This window comes from Pantherophis guttatus, chromosome 4 (genome assembly GCF_059756535.1).
Source record: "Pantherophis guttatus breed Tessera chromosome 4, ASM5975653v1, whole genome shotgun sequence".
Lineage (NCBI taxonomy): Eukaryota > Metazoa > Chordata > Lepidosauria > Squamata > Colubridae > Pantherophis > Pantherophis guttatus.
This window is the reverse complement of record NC_142066.1, coordinates 32,682,412-32,702,416: the sequence shown is the minus strand read 5'-3', so window position 1 is coordinate 32,702,416 and position 20,005 is coordinate 32,682,412. Positions and strand designations below refer to the sequence as shown.

Below are 20,005 nucleotides of genomic sequence, written 5' to 3'. Positions count from 1 at the left end.
CCTGCTTTATATTTCTGTTTTTTTCCCTATCTGAAACCAAAAACACTGCCTGCCCAGGAAAATGATCTCAGCAAATGGAAGAGGAACATATACAGGGTAATTCTCAAATTACAATTGTAATAGAACCTGCCCATCACAGACAAAAAATATGTTTGTCATTTGATGACCCAATTTTTATGACCACTTATACAGTGGTTGTTAAACAAATACTGTAGTTGTTAAGCAAACCTATACAGTAGTTTGCAATGGGTGCAACTTTGCTAAAAACTGAAAGTAAAGGCCAATTTTCAGCAGAACCATTATAAAATGTGATCAAGTCACTATGGAACATTACAAACAGTCAAAAATGTGGCCTGGTTGCTGAGTGCCTAAAATTCAGTCACATGACTATGGGGGAGTTCATCAGGTTGAACTTTGTGTCTGGAACATCAATGAAAATAGAGCTGGAAGAGACCATGAAGGTCTTCTAGTCCAACCTCCTGTTCAAGCAGGAGACCCTGTACAATTTCAGAGAAGTGACTGTCCAGTCTCTTCTTAAAAACCTCCAGTGATGAAGCACCTACAATGTCTGTAGGCAAGCTGTTCCACTGGTTAATTGTCCTCACTGCTAGTAAGTTTCTCCTTAGTTCCAGGTTGCTTCTCTCCTTTATTAGTTTCCATCTATTGTTTCTTGTCCTGCCGACAGGTGATTTGGTAAATAAGTTCACCCCCCGCTTCTCTATGGCAGCCCCTCAAATACTGGAATAGTGCTAGCATGTCCCCCCTATGACAGACCTATATGGGTCATGGTAATCCCAGATAAATCTGTCATAACTTTGAATGGTTGCTAAGTGAATGGTCATAAATTGAGAGTACCTGTAGAAAACTGAGCTGGTCTTATAAGTTAAATGTACAATTTAAAATATTAGAAGCAAACCTGGAATCATTCACAGCAAATTTTTAAGAGGAAAATAGTTGCTTAAGGGACCAGATGAACTTGAAAAAAGATTTTGAAATTAATTATAAGAATATTTCCTTTTAGTTGGAAAACTTTTAGTTAATAGTTTTAAATATTTATAAAAATACATTAAGATTTAAAACAAACTGACATCTTTCTTTGGAAAAGAATTGTTGATTAGAAAAAAAATATGATATGTCATATTTTAAAAGGACTTTGAGGTTTGAGTGCAGGAAATCAAAAAGAACTAAAGATTATAATAAAGGGAGAAGAGATACAGAAAGGTACAATATATTTGACTGTGGAAGAATTCAGTGGTTAATAATGTCTTAAATTAAACACATATAAATAATAAACTAGAAGGATGACTTGGTAAACTTCCTTATCTTGGATTTACAAAAAAGTTGTGTTGAATTTAGGAAGCAGTTTCTGGGAAAAGAAAAAGAGAAAATGATAAGAAATCAATTTGTGAGACACTTGTTCAAGGGATTAAAGATCAAGATTCTTAAAAGTAGAGAGAAGAAACACAAAATGGATTTATATAATGAAGATTAACATATACTATATGTTGTTATTTCTAATATCCCTGGATAGATTTTTTTTTTTTACTAGGATGAATGACCAGGCTTTAAAGATATATTTATAAAGAAGAGATATGATAAAGAAAGAAGAAGTCTTTTGTATTATTTTTATTTATTTATTTATTATTTATTGTTCGATTTTTATGCCGCCCTTTTCCGAAGACTCAGGGTGGCTTACAATGCGTTAAGCAATAGCCTTCATACTTTTGTATATACCTGCTTAGTAGGGCTTTGCCCCCTCCCAGCGGTGTTTCATTTTTTTTAGTGAATTCACATTTTTAGTGAATGTTGTAAGTTACTATATTAAAAAAAAATAAAGGGAGGATATATAAAATTGATTTATTTGATTAAGGTTAAAATATATACATTGCTGGTAACATTTAATGGTCGTCTGCTGATTGGGACTGAATGAAGAAGCTTCACAACTTGTTTATAGAGATGAGATTTGGGAAGAAGAGCTGTTTTGTTGAAATGCAGAGACAATGTTAAGTTAAAAAAAATTGTTTGTTCAGAAGGGCTGAATTCCATTCCTCTTAAATACTTAAAAGTCCCTCCCACTTCAAGCCAAAGGTCTACTGCTCTCCCACTTATTCTAATGCCCCGGACCTTGTCTCTGCTCCCATTCCAAAGTCAAAAACAGCCAGGAGGCTTGCCAGGTACATTCAAGCCAAGATATCGTAGTTATTTCTGGACAGCTGAGATACAACCTGCTTTGCTGCATTCTGAAAAAGGAAGGAGGGATATGAGTCATATAGAGCAGACATTTTGAACCGGGACTTGTGGAACGGGATGTCTTTAGATCTCCCAAATATCTGAAATACATACAGGAATTGAGTGATTAGTGCTGTTTTCTTTGAAGAAGGAAAAAGTGCTTAAAAAGTAAAGTTGATTATCTTTGAGCATTTTTTTTCATATCCGTCCTGTAAATAGAAGTCAGGCTAGCAGAGTAGAACATTAACAAATTTGGACAACAGGATTAGAGAAGTGCTGTATTTTTCTGTTCCTTTCTATGTCTTCCTGACTATCCAGCTCCTTCATGGGATAATTCAATTCTGTGTCCAGGATGACATGACTATCTTTATATATGAGATGTTATCAAGTGTTTGAGGGTGCTACTATCAGCTGCCACTCTCACTAGGCTATGAATCCAGATAGTTGCTGGGTTGTGTGGCAAATCTCTTGACTGTGGATGAAAAGAGTTCTGTTTACTCAGAATGCTGTCCTCCCCTTTAACCCTTTCACAGCCAAAATGAAGCCAGAAAAAGAAGAGGCGCTCTCTGTTTGATCTGTTTGATCTCTCTCTTTATCTCTTTGATAAAGTATTTTGCAGAAACCTACGATGAAGTGGAAGAATTCCAAGCACATCTAGATGATCTACTGAGCTCAACATACCCCAAGTCTAGTGAGTGCTGCCTCTGGCTGCATTTTCTTAAACAGAGAATAGAAGTTCTGGGCATTCATGTGTGGATAATTTCTAAATCTCTACTTTCTCTTTGTTCTATCAATACACACAAGACACTAAATTCCAGGCAGCTGAAAAACAAACTTTTGTTTGAGAGACTGACTATATATGCCTGAAAAGAGACATAGCTACTTATATTACATCTGATTTGCATTCAAGGTTTTATTGCCCTTAGTTTTCTATCATCCATATACACAAATATTTTTCTACTAATATTTTATTAATATTCTTTTTTGCAAGAACATGTATATTAGTAGCAGTTTGCTAAGCATTAGATTCTACAAGAAATACCAGTGTTACTTGGGACGATTTGTAACTGCACTGTGGTGTAATAAATGAGTGCTGTTCCAACTTTCTGTCTTTCCTAGTTTTATTTAGGAAAGAAAAATGACAGAAAGGATGTTGAGATAAAATGAGAGACCGACCAAAGAACCACATTCTCTCATACTAAAAGACCTTCAAGGTCCCTTCCAACTCTTTCATTCTATAATTCTGAAAGTTCAGAAGTGGAACAGTTAAATTTCACATTGAAAAACTCATCTGCAAATATGCATACCATGTTTTCCCAAAAATAAGACCCTGTCTTATATTTTGTTGAACCCGAAATAAGGGCTTGGCTTATTGCCATGTGCTCAAAAGCCTGATTGGGCTTATTATCAGGGGATGTCTTATTTTGGGGGAAACAGTGTAGGTTAGAGTTCAATTTTCTTGTAAATATTTTCTTTAAGTTCTTACACTATAAATGTCCTTGGTCTTGCTTACTGTTAAAATTAACTGCATTCAGTGGCGCTGGTCTGCAATTTAATATAAACAGAGTGTATGCATAAAATTAGTGTATGCATCTGAATATAAGCTAAAAAAAGTTGGGGTATGGGAAGCTCTGTACATAGATGCATGAGTAATAAATCAGTTTAATTGGAACTTCTTGTATGGTCCGAGTCTTTCATACCTGATATTGGAATCAAAATCCCAGCTGTGGAGATGAGGGAGGATGCAAACCATATAAACTGGACAATTTGCCTGCAGACATCTTTGGTAGCTTTTCCTAATGCTAGTTGATGATTAGAAAACTTGTGATACATTGGGTCATCCTTCTTTCTACATATAATACAGACTGGGAACATTTTCTCTTCCCTGATACCCACAGAAGAGCTGGTTTGGATAGGCTAATGATAGAGACAGGATAGAGATGTCACTTCAATTATTCTTTTTCCCTTTCCAGGCCTTGAACTCCTCAAGGAAGCACCCCATCCATGTCTAATTAAGACTCACCTTCCTGTCCACTTCCTCCCCAAATCTTTCCTAGAAAAGAATTGCAATGTGAGAAAAAAAAAGATGTTAATACATGAAGAAGCAATAAATTGAATGCAAGGACATACAACTAGTCTTTGACTTACAGCCATGCATTTAATGACTGCTCAAAATTACGATGGTGCTGAACAAAGAGACTTCCTTTGCCTGAAGTTACAACCCCATGGTCATGTGATGGAAATTTGGGCACTTTCCTTTCAACTGCAGAAATACTGCAAATGCCCCAACTTGCTTATCTCTCTGCCCATCTCAGTTCCAACGTATTCCACCAGTGCATGCAAAGCTGAGACAGTTCTAGAGGCCTTAGTCTGCTTCCTATTGGTTATTGCAAGCTCAGTGCTGATTGGTTCTAATAGTCAGCTGGTTAGTATAAAAGAGATGTCAAGCGCGGGTTTTGTTCTGTTCATATACATCGTTGCTAATAGTTAATAAAGGTTGGGTGTTACACTTCTGACGGAGTCCTGTCAGCCGGTCATTAAATGAAACAGTGGCGACGAGGATGGGATCCTGAAAAGGCCCTTCGGAAATAGGTAATTAAGGGTCCCAACGGCTGTGAATCATCGTTGACCGGCATTTCGGAGCGTTTTTTTTTTTTCTTCCTCTCTCTTCACAGTCAGAGCTGAGGAGAAATGGCATCGCCTCAGACCTTCGCTCCATTTAATGCTACTACTGAGTCATGGGAAGCGTTTGTAGCACAATTCGACTGCTTCTTAATCGCAAATGATTTCCGTGAGTTGTCCAATGAAAGGAGGAGGGCGTATTTCCTGAGCCTGTGTGGGCCAGAAATGTTCGAGACTGCGATGACGCTAATGGCCCCCTTGTCAGTACACGCAGGCTCCTGGGATGAGTTCCTGGCTAAGTTAAAAAAACATTATGCTCCCGCGCCATCCCGCATAGCTCGCCGTCAGCATTTCTATCATCGAGACCAGGCTGAGGGCGAGTCTATTAGTCAATATGTGGCTGCCCTTAGGAAAGCGGTGCAGCACTGTCAATTTGACAATTTGGATGATTATCTACTGGACAGATTAGTCAGCGGGGTGAGAGATGAAGCCCTTAAGCGCCGTTTAATTGCTAAATCGGACCTCTCATTCCAGGAAGCCTTAGATGAAGCGTGCGCCGCCGAATTGGCCACTCTATCGCTGGCAGATTTACCCCGGGGACAATGCCCTAGTAAGTCATCGGGCGAGCAGGTTCACTACAATGAGGCTGATTTCAGTGATGATTATTACTCTGAGGGAGAGGGTGCCGTAGCTCGCATCAAAACTGCGCAGCGACCTTTGCGACAGTTTAAACAGCCTCCGGGGGATTGCCAGAGTTGCGGAGGAAATCATCTGAGAGCCAGCTGCCATTTTAAAGAATCTACGTGCCATAGGTGTGGGCGCCGCGGCCACATCGCTCGTGTGTGCCGGTCCTCAACGCTCACCGAGAAAGCTCCACCCCCTCCAGGATATTCGCGTGGCCAGCGCAGACGGGGAGCGGGCCGTCCCATGGGTTCGGAGTGGAGCCGAGAGGCTGGGGGTGTTAATGGAGTGTACCCAGCGCAACACAAATACGGCCCAGCGGATGGTCGCCCGAAAATTAATGTGGAAATCACCATCGAGGGCCGGCCATGTAGGATGGAGGTGGACACTGGGTCGGCCAATTCCATCGTTTCCTGGAGTACGATTAAGCGCTTGGTGCCTTATATTTCAAAGCGCCGCCTGGACCCCTGCCATCTTCTTCTCCGGGATTATCAGGGGAATTCCATCAAAGTACTGGGGTGTGGGCAGTTCAGAGTTAGATTTAAGGCATTTTCTGGCCGACTGCCATTGGTTATAGTTGAAGCGCCACTGCCTAGTCTATTAGGGCTCAACTGGTTCCAGGCTCTGGGTTTGACTATTCAGGGAGTGAATGCCATCCAATCCTCTGAATTAGACAGGCTATCTCGAGAGTTTCCCACTGTTTTTGATGGCAAACTCGGGTGCTATAACGGACCCCCAGTATCCTTTAGCCTTGATCCAAGCGTGGCCCCGAGACGGTTGAAACCTCGCCGTGTACCTTTTGCATTACAGGCGAGGGTTGATGCAGAACTAGATAAATTGATCTCTCAGGGGGTGTTAGAACCTGTCGAATTCGCACGTTGGGAAACACCGATTGTGACCCCTATTAAGGCGGATGGCTCGGTCCGTATTTGTGCTGACTACCGTGCAACCCTGAATACCGCTCTTTTGGGGCACGCTTATCCCGTTCCTGTCGTACAGCATTTGCTGCACTCCTTGGGCCAGGGCTCAATTTTTGCCAAGCTGGATCTGGCCCAAGCCTACCAGCAACTAAAAGTCGATGACCTGACAGCGGATGCTCAGACAATCGTGACCCATAGGGGGGCGTTCCGGTGTCGTCGGTTGCAATTTGGGGTCAGCGTCGCCCCGGGGATTTTTCAGAGCATGATGGAACGGTTGCTACACGGCATCCCCGGGGTCATTCCCTATTTCGACGACGTTCTCATCTCGGCTTCTTCGACTTCATAGTTGCTGGACCGTTTGCGGCAGGTGCTTAGGAAGCTTAGCGCTGCAGGCCTCAAAGTCAACAAAAATAAATGCCAAGTCACTGTACACCAAGTGGAATTCTTGGGGTTCCTGGTAGATGGCTCAGGAATCCATCCAACGGCAGCTAAAACTGCGGCTATCATGGACTGTCCTCCCCCGAAATGTAAGGCTGACCTCCAATCCTTCTTGGGATTGCTAAATTTTTATGCAATTTTTATTCCGCATAAAGCTTCCGTTGCCGAGCCTCTTCACCGTCTGTTAAACCACAACGTGACTTGGCATTGGGGTGCCCGCGAGGCTCACGCGTTTGAGGCCGTCAAACGCCTACTAACTTCCAACTCTGTACTTACCCAATTTTCGTCACACCTGCCGGTGACCTTGGCTTGTGATGCTTCCCCTTATGGGGTGGGGGCGGTGTTGAGCCATGTCCTTCCCTCCGGAAGGGAGCTGCCGGTTGCCTATTACTCTAAAACCTTGGCTCCAGCTGAGCGTAACTACTCTCAGCTGGATAAGGAGGCTCTTGCCTTGGTGGCTGGAGTCAAAAGATTCCACCACTACCTCTATGGGCGACCTTTCCTTTTGTACACTGACCACAAACCGTTATTAGGCATTTTATCAGGCGATCGCCCAGCTCCTCAAATATTGTCTCCCCGGATGACCCGTTACTCTGTGTTCTTGGCTGCATATTCGTACCGTCTTATTCACCGCCCCGGCAAGGACCTCGCACACGCGGACGCCTTGAGCCGTTGCCCCAGCCCTGATCTGCTCGAGGACCCTGTCCCTGTATCATCGGTTTTCCTGCTGGAAGATTCACCATTGCTACTCACCGCTTTGGACGTCGCACAGTTCTCCGCGAAGGACGTTACTCTGGCGCAGGTGTTAGACTGGATGGCCAGAGGGTGGCCTCCAGGGCCATTCTCTGCAGAATTCCAACCGTATGCAAGCCGCCGCCTGGAACTGTCTACGCAAGCGGGCTGCCTTTTGTGGGGCCATCGAGTGGTCATCCCACCTCCCCTTCGTTCTTCGTTATTGAAACAATTACATCGGGGCCATCCGGGGGTGGTTAGGATGAAGGCTTTGGGACGATGTTATATGTGGTGGCCTCTATTGGATCGTGACATCACTGACTGGGTTGCGGGCTGTTCGCAATGTCAGGGAAACATGCCAATGCCGCCAAAAGACCCCCCGGGAGTGTGGGAATCACCAGGGGCACCTTGGTCTCGATTACATATTGACCTCGCTGGCCCAATGCAGGGCCAGTCTTTCCTGGTCCTCGCCGATGCGTTTTCAAAGTGGGTAGAAGTCGTCCCTTTACGGTCGACCATGGCTGAGGCTGTCATCAAGGCATTGCGGTCATTATTTGTTACACACGGGCTGCCTGACAGCATCGTTTCCGATAACGGACCGCAATTTACGGCCGTGGAATTCGAAGGGTTCTTGGCTCACAGAGGCATACGGCATTGTTTAGTCTCGCCGTTTCATCCATCCAGCAATGGTTGTGCGGAACGGGCTGTAAGATCAGCGAAGGATGCCCTTAAGAAGAGTGGGCACGGGTCATGGGCTGAGCGGGTGGAGGAATATTTGATAGCTCAACATACTACGCCGTGTCAAGCAACTAACAGGAGCCCGGCCGAACTCCTAATGGGTCGGAAGCTCCGCACAACCTTAGATCGTTTACACCCCACGTATGGCCATGCCAAGCCTTTAGACGCACTGAGGCACTACCGTTCCTTCGCTATCGGGGACCGTGTATACGCCAGGAATTATGGGGGAATGCCATTGTGGTTAGCAGGCATAGTGGTTGGGATTGCAGGACCCTGTTCCTATCACATTGAAATCGAGGGGGGGAGAATTTGGAAGCGACACAAGGATCAGCTGCGGGCACTAAGGAAGGGAGCGGCTTGGCAGGGTGGGACGGGGGAGCCCACCCCACAGGAGGTTAGGCGCGAGAAGGGACAACCAGAGTCAGTTCAGGAGGACAGACCAACCACTCCGGGGGAAGAGAGCGAGGGGGGTTTACCTTCGCCGGTTAGGGGAGACCGAGCCGGGGATGCAGGGCGTGCAGATAGCCAGCCGCCAAGGAGTGAGAGGGCTCGGGAGGAGAGTTCAAATTCACCGCCGGATGTTGGAATAGGGGTGGAGCCTAGACGATCAGGGAGAGTCCGGCGTAGACCAGCCTACCTAAACGATTACGCATGCGCCTGACGTCGGCGACTGCTCATCTAGGTGGAAAGGGGTGTTACATATTATGTTATGTTACTGGGGTATTCCTATTGGTTATTGCAAGCTCAGTGCTGATTGGTTCTAATAGTCAGCTGGTTAGTATAAAAGAGATGTCAAGCGCGGGTTTTGTTCTGTTCATATACATCGTTGCTAATAGTTAATAAAGATTGGGTGTTACACTTCTGATGGAGTCCTGTCAGCCGGTCATTAAATGAAACAGAAGCCTTATCTGTTACAGTGCCCACCAACCAGCATATTCAAATTGCCTCACTTAAATTTATAGTGTTTCTGCAGTTGTTGACGGGAATGGCCAATAGGCACGGCCTACCCAACCATGTTACCTTGTGCCATTTTGGAAGTGTGTGCCATTTTCACAATGGTTTGGAAGCCTTACAAAGCGGAAGCCTTCCTACTGAGTTTCTCCTCTCAAAGGGAGGCTTCCAAAGCACTGTGAGAGCAGGTACCATTTTGGCAATCCATTTGGAAGCCTTCCAAAAAATATTGTGAGGATAGCATATGCTTGCGTATGATGCAAGACGGCCTTGGTAGGAAGGCTGTCTCTTGTAGAGGCTGGCCATGCTTGTTACAGAAAAAACAAAGATAACTGGAGCAATTTGCCTGCACTGATGGGCCCTATAACAGATAAGGCCTCCTGGACCTGGTGGGGTGGGGACCGGGCCCTGGCCTCCCAGCCTGCAGCATGTTTCCATGTACTGGTGCGCCCTGTAACCCATTGATGCCTCACAGCTACAGCAGGCTTCTACATGTTGGTGCCGTTTCTCAATCTTAGCAACTTTAAGATGTATGGACTTCAACTATCAACATTCCCCAATCAGCATAGCTGACTGCCTAGTCAGCATAGCATAGCATAGCTGGCTGGGAAATGCTGGGAGTTGAAGTCCATACATCTTAAAGTTGCCAAGGTTGAGAAACACTGGTGTAGCCTATTGTGGGCCTCAAAAGTCTCCTCCCCTCCAGAGGAACATCTGCACTTTGCTTAAAGAATTGCACTCTGCTTAATTACCTCAAGTGGAAGTGCCAGGATTGCGATTGTTGAGCCAAGCAGTCACACTGGTGTCTCACTTAACAACCACTTTGCACAACAACCGAGATTCCAATTACGGTTGTAAATTGAGGACTACCTGTATTGGAGAAAAGCCTTCTGCTTGTCCTTTCACTCTACCTTTGAAATGTAAACCACTTAGAGAGGGCTGTAAAGCACTGTAAAGCAGTATATAAGTCTAAGCACTATTGCTATTAAACAGATCAGCTTAATTAGCATTCTTGTTTGATGCACAACAGATAATCTATGTAGCCAGAAATGCCAAAGATGTGGCTGTCTCATTTTATTACTTCTACCAAATGGCAAAAGTGCACTCAGAGCCTGGAACATAGGAAGAATTTCTGGAGAAATTTATGGATGGAAATGGTAAGTGGATAGTAAACCCTTCCAAGGCATTGAGCTTGGATATTAACTGTCCTTAGTATGCTAAGTTCAAGAGATAGTATGATAGTGAGTTAGCAGAGCAAATTATAGGGATGGGTTAACGCTTCTTAGGGTACCATTGTGGGGGAAGCTGCTTGAGGTCTTCTACTAATGACAGGTTTCACAGCTTGAAGTTCTGTGAATGCGAAGATCAGATCTGGGCCATCTCTTCCTTACCCATTCCTTTTCAGTTGGCAGATAATTTCATGTAAATCTATGATTCTTTGTATAAAGTTGACTATGAACTTATACTAGAGTTTCTAGTTCTGTTTCATACTCCTGATGACCAAACCAAAGTAAATATAAGCAAAATGTAGGTTTCTCCATGCTGTTGCACTACAATTCCCATCATTCACAAGCATTCTTTCTTTCCTCAGTGTCTTTTGGATCCTGATTTGATCATGTCAAAGACTGGTGAGACATCAGGGAGAAATACAGGATTCTTTGCCTCTTTTATGAAGATATGAAAGAGGTAAAACTCTTTCTGCTCCTTCTATTAACACTGTTATTCTCTGCTACTCCACTGTCCACTTCTTCTCCCCACATTAAGAATTTGATACAAGGTGTAGACCTCCTCCTGTTCTGTCTAGGTCTTGCATATATTTTCAACTTTCAGTAATCAAAGATACATGTGGGGACCGATCACAAAATGCTGTAAAACATGCCATGGCAGCTATCCTGAAGCTAAATGCCTTTTTAATTATGTGAAGAATTCTTTTTTTTTAATTTTAAAAAACAAACTTTATTGAATTTAAAAATATTAACAAGAAATTCTTATAAGAAATTCTTATGTGAAGAATTCTAATTATGCTCTGGTAATTTGGAAAAACAGGCTTGTAGGTGGAAGATTGTGAGAGGTTTAAGTTGATTACATCTCCACGCCAGATTTATGGCTTAATTGCAAAAGATGCCTTCTAGACAATGAGAAAGGAAAAACGTATCCTCTACAATTACTCCCTTCTGAATGAGAGATAATACGGAGTTTTGAGAAAATACTTTCTAAGTGCAAAGGATAGCTTAGGATAGAATAAAAACTTTATCATTTAAATGTACACTAATCAGCATTTATTAAAATGAAATTTCATCGCATTCAGCTCTCAAAAGATGACCATTATGCATATATCCACATACACAGACATTTATGACGCAGAGAAATATCACAGTCCAGTTCAGATGTATACATACACATGGCAGAAAAAAAATAATCCTGCGAGTTTACAAAAAGGATGGGAAAGAACAAAGCTGTTATGGAATCTGGTAGTCCTGCTAGAAATACTTTGAAAAATCCTCCCAGAAGGGAGCAACAGAAACAGACCATAAAGTGGGGGTGTGGAGTTTCTAACAATGCTTTGAGCTCTGACCGCACAGTGCTTATAAACAGTATCTTGAATGACGAGAAGCGAGCTTCCTATAATCTTCTTAATTGTCCTTACCACTCTCTGTATGGACTTTTAGCTGAGGCACCGCAGCCACCAAACCAAACAGTGATGCAGTTTGTTAAAATGCTCTCAATCATGCTCTGTAAAAAGTGGTCAGGACAGAAGGAGAAAATGTGTTCTCCTCATCCGACGCAGGAGATGAAAATGCATAGCATATTTTAATTCATTTAATACCTCGTTATACAGCTGGTCCTTGAATTATAACAGTTCATTTAGTGACTATTCAAAGTTACAATACTGAAAAAAAAGACTTATGACCATTTTTCACACTTATGACCGTTTTAGCACAATCAAAATTCGAATGTCTGGCAACTGGCATGTATTTATGATGGTTGCCATGTGCCAGGGTCATGTGTTCACCTTTTGCAGCCTTCTGACAAGCAAAGTCACTGGGGAAGCCAGATTCATTTAACAACTGTTATTAACTTAACAATTGCAGTGATTCACTTAACAAGTGGCAAGAAAGTGCCACTATACTTGTCAAGAAAGTGGGATTCAATTGGCAAGAAAGGTTGTAAAATGAGACAAAATTTATTTAATGACGTCTCGCTCTACCTAGTGCAAAATTCCTGGTTTCGCTATTTGATAGTTGCACTGTTTGTAGGATCTAGAACAAGAGATTCAAAAGATAATGGAATTCCTAGAAAAACCAGCTGATGAAAAAATTAAGAAGTTTGCATACCACATCTCCTTCAAAGAGATGAGTCAGAACCCAATATCTAATTATACAAGTGTTCCCATTTCTTTTATGGATCACACCATCTCTCCTTTCATGAGGAAAGGTAAACCTATGAATCAACCAAACTGGGACTGCATGAAGTGAAATTTGCATCTTTAATGCTCATAAAAGGATGAAATAGTAGTGCTGCCTTCTCCAACCTGACAAGCTCCATATGTGTTAGATTTGCAATTCCAGCTATCAGGGCTAATTGTTGTGCCAGTCAGGGATTATGGAATTTGAAGTCAAGCTTCCTACTTCTAATATCACCACTTGAAAGAAGGTGGGAGAGAGGTCAACAATAATTGTAGCATGGAAATGTAATGATGTTGCAGGCAAATATTATTGCAGGCTCTTTGTAGAACAGAACAGAACAGAACAGAACAGAATAGAATAGAATTTTTATTGGCCAAGTGTGATTGGACACACAAGGAATTTGTCTTGGTACATAAAATAAAAGATACGTTCATCAACAATCATAAGATACAACACTTAATGATAGTCATAGGGTATAAATAAGCAAACAGGAAACAATATCAATATAAATCGTAAGGATAGCAGCAACAAGGTTACATTCATACAGTCATAAATGGAAGGATATGGGTGATTGGAACAATGAGAAGATTAATAGTAGTGCAGACTTAGTAAATAGTTTGACAAGTGTTGAGGGAATTATTTGTTTAGTAGAGTGATGGTGTTCGGGAAAAAACTGTTCTTGTGTCTATTTGTTCTGGTGTGCAGTGCTCTATAGCGTAGTTTTGAGGGTAGGAGTTGAAGCAGTTTATGTCCAGGATATGAGGGGTCTCTAAATATTTTCACAGCCTTTTTTTTGACTCATGCAGTATACAGATCCTCAATGGAAGGCAGGTTGGTAGCAATTGTTTTTTCTGCAGTTCTAATTATTCTCTGAAGTCTGTGTCTGTCTTGTTGGGTTGCAGAGCCAAACCAGACAGTTATAGAGGTGCAGATGACAGACTCAATAGTTCCTCTGTAGAACTGGATCAGTAGCTCCTTGGGCAGTTTGAGCTTTCTGAGTTGGCGCAGAAAGAACATTCTTTGTTGTGTTTTTTTGATGATGTTTTTGATGTTAGGTGTCCATTTTAGATCTTGCGATATGGTAGAACCTAGAAATTTAAAGGTCTCTACTGTTGATACTGTGTTGTCTAGTATTGTGAGAGGTGGAAGTATGGAAGTGTTTCTCCTAAAGTCTACCACCATTTCTATGGTTTTGAGTGTGTTCAGTTCCAGATTGTTCCGGTCACACCAGAAGGCTAGTTGTTCAACCTCCTGTCTGCATGCGGATTCATCATTGTCTCGAATAAGACCAATCACTGTTGTGTCGTCTGCAAACTTCAGTAGTTTATATGTAGATGTTATATGCACAACAATCTTCACCAACCTAAGCAGTTTGCAGATGTGGAAGTGTCAAACTTTCAGGAAAGAATAACAACAATTGACAATGCAGTACAATGGCTTGGGGAAGATTAACATGCACCATTCTCAGCGAAGGTTGTGGCTGGGGACTTGAGCAACTAGATGGTTCTCATATTTTTTACCCTTTTCCTAGGGATTTCTCTGCTTCTACAGAAATCTCCAAGTAGGAAACAGACAAGTCAGATCTTAAGATCTGACAACCCTAACCAAGATGGAAAAAAAAAAGGGAGGGGGGAGCGAGAAATTGCGATTTTGCTTGCCTCGTGCTAGCTTCTACATTCTCCTAAATACACAGTATGTTGTACATCAGTCTTTTATTTCCCCTCTGCCCATTTTCTGCTAATTTTTATCTCTAGGGAACATACTGTATGTTATGGATCCAACTTTATTTTATCCAGTTTTAAATATAGTGATGTTGAAATAGTGGATAACATATGTTTCTTAGTTGGGTAGTGAAATGTCTGCCCGACCTAGCCCCAAAACCATCAAAAGGTTTCATAATTGAACCATGAGCTACATATATTCTATTGCAACATAACTATGTTACTTAGTTGGTTAATGAAATACCTGCAAGCAAACAAGCAAGCTCAACAAGTACTAAGGACTCCTTAGTTATGCTGAGTATTATTTTTCCTCAATTTAGGAGTTGCTGGTGACTGGAAGAACCAATTCACAGTGGCACAAAATGAATATTTCAATGAGAATTTCAAGATGCAAATGAGATGCTCCTTGAGTTTGCATTCTCTCACTCACAATTAAAAAAAAAATCCTACACACTCTGTATATGTGCCCTAAATGTATGTCAGTACACTGCATATGCCTCCTAGTTGATAGTATATGGTACTATACAGCCCAACAGTATATAGGCTATCAAGGTAGTCTCTAGACCAGGGTTGTCAAACTGGCGGCCCACGAGCCGGATGCGTCACGCACAGGCCACACCCACCCCAGCTCCACGAAGGAGAAAAACATCCCGATATCACGTGACAGCAACATGACGCCATGAGTTTGTCACCTGTGCTCTAGACTGTAGCTTGCATAAAAGAGCACGCCTGGAGAAATTTTGGTTGCGCATGTGGCATCTTGGATAAAGTATGAATGAAATGAAATGATCATTGAGCAAAAAATGTGGAATGTGTGCCACCCAAGGCTGATAATGCTAATAGAGATTTTCTCCCTTAGTAAACATGTCAAGTGAAAGTCTTAATTGACCATTATGATGGATGACAGAACTTAAAAGAAAAAAACACACACACAAGAGCAACTAGATGGATTTGTATACCTTACTATATATAGAAAACCAATGGAAATTTTTTTTAAGACAGACACTGGTAGAAGAGTAGTGGGTAGTTTGTGGTCTGTTGGTGACAGAAGGCAAAATGTCTGTGGACATGATTGGGGTAAATAAGAATAAATAAGTGCTGAATTAATATGGACTGAATACAAACGTGAATACCAATATGAAGGAAATACTGTGTTTTGATCATACATTGTAAAGCGTATTGTGGTATATTCAGGGGTGAAATTCAAAATTTTTCCCTACCGGTTCTGTAGGCGTGGCTTGGTGGGCATGGCAGGAGAAAGATATTGCAAAATCTCCATTCCCACCCCACTCTGGGGCCAGCCAAAGGTGGTATTTGCCGGTTCTCCAAACTACTCAAAATTTCTGCTACCGGTTCTCCAGAACCTGTCAGAACCTGCTGGATTTCACCTCTGGGTATATTGTGGTATAACACACACCGAGCAACACATTCTCTGCTAGAGAGAAGTTCCCTGAAGATGGGCTCCAGCAGAGTCTGAAAGCTCGGAAGACAAAATCACTGGTCCTGGTGACAGATCCAGATTGGACCCTGCAACATTATCCTGGGACACATATATTTGCCTTCATTCATGACAGTAGGGATTGCCATGCTTTGGATCCAAATTGAAAACATGAGTTTTCCTATAAATATGGTTGAGGAAGAGACACTAACAATATGGGATGCTTTGGAGCAGAGCTCATGACTGCCAAATATCACACCTGTTAGCACCTCCTAAAGAAATGGTATTTATCATTGTAGTCCCACTACTACAGGGAAATGCATATTTCAGCTCCAATAATATATCTGTTCTCCTAATCCAAGCAAATGATTCCCCCTCCCCTCTGTCTTCTTTCCTTAACCTTATTTTCCAGAGATCACATACACACACCCTCCCATTGTGAAAAACATTGTTTCTTTAAGAAGGCTGTCAACTTGCAAAGCTTTCAAGTTGCCATGAGCAGGAGAGAGAGAGAACTGAAGTGAATTCCATACATTTTTCTGACCGCAATCAGAAGGAGGATGTTAGGTTTCATAGCCAGCCAAAGTGGTTAATTGGAGAATGTGATTTATAACATGGCCGGGGGGGGAGGGGAGAGATGGGGTCATAGGGGAACGTAAATCTATGTGGGATCAGTCCTGACTGCATCCGAGTATTGCCGGAATGTTGCTCCTAATAAATCACTATATTTCCTTTGAAGTTTGGATCATGGCTCATGAATTAATTAGGGCATCTGTCGGAAACTTTACAAAGGCACTGACAGATACTCTATGTGAGCACATGCATGGAGATGGAGATAGAGTTGATGACATTCTCAAAAAAAGGAGAAAGCAGAGTAGTTTAAAGAACAAAAGGCAATAGATGTGACTGCACTTCACAAGCAATTGTAGTTGTAGGATGGTATGGAAGGATACAGTAGATCATGGTGATATAAACATAGTGTCTTTCCTTTCCCTTTTATCTTCTTAATTTGTTTTGGCTTACTGTTCCTTAATTACTTTATGTGATTTGCATAGCCTTCACTATCCCAAAGGGAAGAATGCAAGACAGATTTATGTACGTATCTATATTTTGTTTGGTTCAGGGCAGGGGTTCCCAAATCCTGGGCCACAGCCCACTACCGGGCCTTGAGTCATTTCGAACCGGGTCAGGGAAGTGGTGGGGGAGGGCACGCATCCCTACTTGCACAAGCAGTTGGTGACCATGTGTGCATGCTCCATTTGCATGAGCAATGGGCACATGTGACCACCACTTACACAAATGGAGTTGCATGTGCATATGCCTGCCTGCCACTCACGTGGAACTATCTCCTTTCCCCCCACTGGTCTGCAAAGCTGGAAAGATTGAGGAACTCTGGTCTAGGGGTTAAGGGATGAGGCTAGGAACTAGGAGACTATGAGTTCCAGTCCCACTTTTGGCATGGAAACCAGCTGGGTGACTTTGGGTCAATCCCTGTGGTGGAATCTGCAGCTAGAATTGGGGGAGGTATGAAGTGAGGACCAAGCTTATAGTCCTTGCACAACAGAAAATGCCCCAGGCCCTACCTCCCTTACAAGTAAGCCTCATCTGATTGTTCTCAAGAGACTGCAGTCAGTCTGGCGAGATTCTTGTAATTAGACATTGCAGGAATCTATATAAATAAAAATGTAAATGTCCGTTTGTACCTAACTGCACATCTCCGAAAGTTCTTCACCGATTGCTTTCAAATTTTGACACATCGTTGCATTCGACTACAGGTGTGTTTTTATATACCTATATTATATACAAGTCACATCTGTGACAGGTAAAAACATGAAAAACATTGAAAGACATTGACAAACATTGAAAAACAGCACCATCTGCTGGACGAAAAACCAACATGGCAGCCTCCCAGCCCTGATTACGCTCAACAAATTTCTGCTCCTTATATTTAGACTCTCCATATTGCTTCCAAGAAACTGTGCATTTGGAAGGCAGAGACGCCCAAGGGCCATATCCTGCCACCAGGCTCAGCAGATAGGCAGCCGGCTCTCCGCCGGGAAACCCTCGCAGCCGGCACTTCTAGGGCTGGGCAGGGCCCGCCCGAGCCTGGCTCTGACCTCCCCCTCTCCCGGCTGCCCCGCGAACTAGCGTCGCCTGCCGCTGCTGCCCATCCCCCTCACCAGCCGCTCCCGGGGCTCCCTCCAAAGAACACCTGGCAACGAGGCTGCCTGGATCCACCGAGTGGGAACCCTCCGTCCCTCGCCTGGCCTGAATCGCGCCTGGCCCAGTGCTACCACAGGCCCTGAGGTCAGAAAGACCAGCCGCTAACCGGCGCTATGCGAATCCGGTCGGTGAGCGGGAGATGGAGGCAACTGGAGCCTCGGGGGCCGCCTTTGACTAGCGCCACCTTTGATTCCCAGGTGGGCACTCTGGCAGTTCACAAGCCTACACAAAAATTTTGGCCTCTGCCAGAAAAGGGGCTCTGGGAAGGCTTTGGGGGGCGGAAACGGCCAGGAGGGAGGATGGATGGCCCTCTGTTTCACCTGGAAGAGCGGGGGATTTTATTTATTTATTTATTTATTTATTTATTTATTTATTTATTTATTTATTTATTTATTTATTTATTTTTCATATTTGTATACCGCCCTACTCCCGAAGGACTCAGGGCGGTGAACAGCCATAATAAATACAAATACATATAGAAGTTAAAAACTATTTAGAAACAGATTAAGTAATTTAGGCTCAAAGATTAAAAAAACATCCAAATTTATCTAAAGAGGTTTAAAACCCAATTTAAAAGCCAGTTTAAAAGCCAATTAAAAAGGGAGAGTTAGGCCAGACCAGCTTGTTGGAATAGAAATGTTTTCAGGGCACGGCGGAATATGCGTAAATCTTGGATGTTTCGTAACTCCGGAGGAAGCCCGTTCCAGATGGTAGGTGCCCCCACAGAAAAGGCTCTCCCCCTGGGGGCAGTCAGTCGACATTGTTTGGCCGATGGCACCCTGAGGAGTCCCTCTCTATGGGAGCGAACTGGTCGGTGAGAGGCTATTGGTGGCAGGAGGCGGTCTCGTAAGTATCCTGGTCCTGAGCCATGGAGCGCTCTAAAGATAGTAACCAAAACCTTGAAGCGCACCCGGAAGACCACTGGGAGCCAGTGCAGCTCGCGCAGGAGGGGGGGTTAATCATTCCCCTGCCCTTGGCAGGCGGGGGAGGAGAACTGCACAGCAGGGGTCCAGTGGCGTGTGCGTGACTCCTGGCTTTGCCGCTTTCTTCCTTCGAGCGGGAAGCCCCAAATCAGCCTCAAACCCCCGCCACATGCCCTCCCTCCCTCCCCTTCCCTTCCCTGCTATGTGTCTCCCCGCCGAGCCCCCAGAGAACATCTGTGTAGGGAGGATGGAGGGGCCCCCCCGAGTTTCTGCTGTGGTGCGGAGAGCTGCGAAGGCCTGGCCTTAAAAGGTAAGGGCGATGGCGGGGGATGCACAAGAGGCCGGGCCAGAGACAGAGATAAACAGAGAGAGAGGGAGAGAGAAACATAGAGAAATACAGAGGGGGGGGGAGGGAGAGAGACAAACACATACAGAGATACAGAGAGAGAGGGTGGGGGAGAGAAAGAGATACAAAGAGAGGGAGAGAGAGAGAGAGACAGACAGATACAGAGAGAGGGGAAGAGAGAGAGACACATAGAGAGATACGGGGGGAGAGAGAGACATAGAGAGATACAGAGGGGGAGAGACAGAGAGATACAGAGAGGGGGGAGAGAGATACAGAGAGAGGGGGAGAGAGAGACACAGAGAGAGATACAGAGGGGGGGAGAGGGAGACAGAGAGATACAGACAGGGGAGAGAGAGAGACATAGAGAGATACAAAGAGAGAGGGGGAAACAGAGAGGGAGGATTTTGTGGTTCCCATTGTTTTTTAGCAACCAGTTCTCTGCCCTAATCACCAACTGGGTAGGTGTGGCTCGGGGCTGTCATGTGACTGATGAAAGTGAGTGACGTCAAGTTGGCCACGCCCACCAAATGTTCGTGGAGAGCTTGGAACTCCAGTCTCACTCTTTTAGCCCAGCGGAAGCACCAGACTGGGCCACAGCAACGTGTGGCCGGGTACAGCTAGTAAAGAAATAAATAT

General features: G+C 43.7%; 1 long non-coding RNA gene across 1 annotated transcript; it reads left to right on the top strand.

Annotated features, from left to right (window-relative positions):
- The first annotated feature begins 2,612 nt into the window (after positions 1-2,612).
- On the top strand, positions 2,613-4,354 carry LOC148113955 (uncharacterized). Its single transcript, XR_015733703.1, has 2 exons — positions 2,613-2,920; positions 4,203-4,354. It is a non-coding gene; the product is annotated as an uncharacterized LOC148113955 (long non-coding RNA).
- The last annotated feature ends 15,651 nt before the right edge of the window (positions 4,355-20,005 follow it).